This window comes from Lactuca sativa, chromosome 1 (genome assembly GCF_002870075.4).
Source record: "Lactuca sativa cultivar Salinas chromosome 1, Lsat_Salinas_v11, whole genome shotgun sequence".
Classification (NCBI taxonomy): Eukaryota; Viridiplantae; Streptophyta; class Magnoliopsida; order Asterales; family Asteraceae; genus Lactuca; species Lactuca sativa.
The window spans coordinates 201,761,856-201,763,166 of NC_056623.2; the positions used below are offsets into that span (position 1 = coordinate 201,761,856).

General features: G+C 42.0%; 1 non-coding gene across 1 annotated transcript; it reads left to right on the top strand.

Moving 5' to 3' along the window:
* The first annotated feature begins 348 nt into the window (after positions 1–348).
* On the top strand, positions 349–455 carry LOC111919872 (small nucleolar RNA R71). The gene has a single exon (XR_002859627.1). It is a non-coding gene; the product is annotated as a small nucleolar RNA R71 (small nucleolar RNA).
* Positions 456–1,311: the final 856 nt, after the last annotated feature.

A 1,311-nucleotide genomic window follows, 5' to 3' on the forward strand; every position in this document is an offset into this window, starting at 1 on the left:
TATTTCCATTCTCATCCAAGTCACAATCCCTTGGGAGGTGAGGTTCATTACAATTCTCACATCCAACTCGAATAGCATGGATTTTTTTGATCCATCTTAGTCATCCTCCTATCTAAACTGTCTAGTTTAGCCATCATTGCCGCCATGCTATCGTTGACCGTGTTCACTACCCCCTACTTACTTCATTCCGTGGGTTTTGATATTATCTAGAATGTTTAGAGAACTCCTCAATTAATTCCTTGATCAACGGGGGTGCCTTTTTTTATGAGCGGGCCTTGCGAATCAAGTAATTGCCTTGTTGTAACATTGACTCCATCATAAAAGATACATACTTCTTGTTGGCTATTAAGGTCATGGTGTGGGCAATTCCTTAGTAGACTTTTGTACCTTTCCCATGCCTCATAAAGGGACTCTCCGGGTTGTTGTTCAAAGTTGGCTATAGCTTTCTTTAACTTGGCAATTTTAGAAGGTGGGCAAAACTGGTCAATGAATTCTTCTTTCATTTTAGCCCATGTAGTGATGGATCCGGGAGGGAGTGACTTGAGCCAATCTTTTGCAGCTCCCTTGAATGTAACTGGAGGCATGCGAAGCAGCTGGGTTTCACGAGGCACATTTGGAACATTAAAGTAATCAACTGCATCATTGTCTTCATCCAAGTGTTTATAAGCATCTTCGTGGTCTTTTCCGTAAAAGGGTATCTCCTTGAGTTGAGCGAGTATGTGAACCTTGAGCTCAAAAGTGGCAGTCGCTGCAATTACGGGTTGCACAAGCCCCGGGCCGGTGTCATCTCGTATCCTCTTCTTCCATTCACCCATGGGAACTTCATCAATGTTCGCCATGGTGTTGTCAAAGTCACCTTCTAGATCGTTGTCTTCTCCAAATTTGCTTTCTTCCCTTTCGGACTCGTTCACGGTATCTTCCTTGATTGGGTCTTTGTTTGCCAAAGAAGAGGTGTTGGATGCTCCTGATTTGTTGCTCTTCTTCTTGCTGAAAACGGACTTTAGATTCTTCAAAGGCGAACTTTTCGAAGAAGTAGATTCTCCAACAGCTTGTCCTTTGCTCTTCTTTAAAGCAGACTCCGGATCTTCAAGTGGAGGAACCAAAGGCGTATTGGATCCTCGGGTCAAGTAACAACTGCAAACAAAACAAAAGAAAAAACGCATAAAAAGAACAAAAAAAAATAAAACTAAAAGTTTTCTGTTCAGCGCTGGACTCGTCGAGTCAGTTTGAAGGGACTCGGCGAGTCGAGTGCAAAAACAACAAAAATTTTTAAACAAAATTTCCTAAAAACTACTACTAAAAACTGAATCC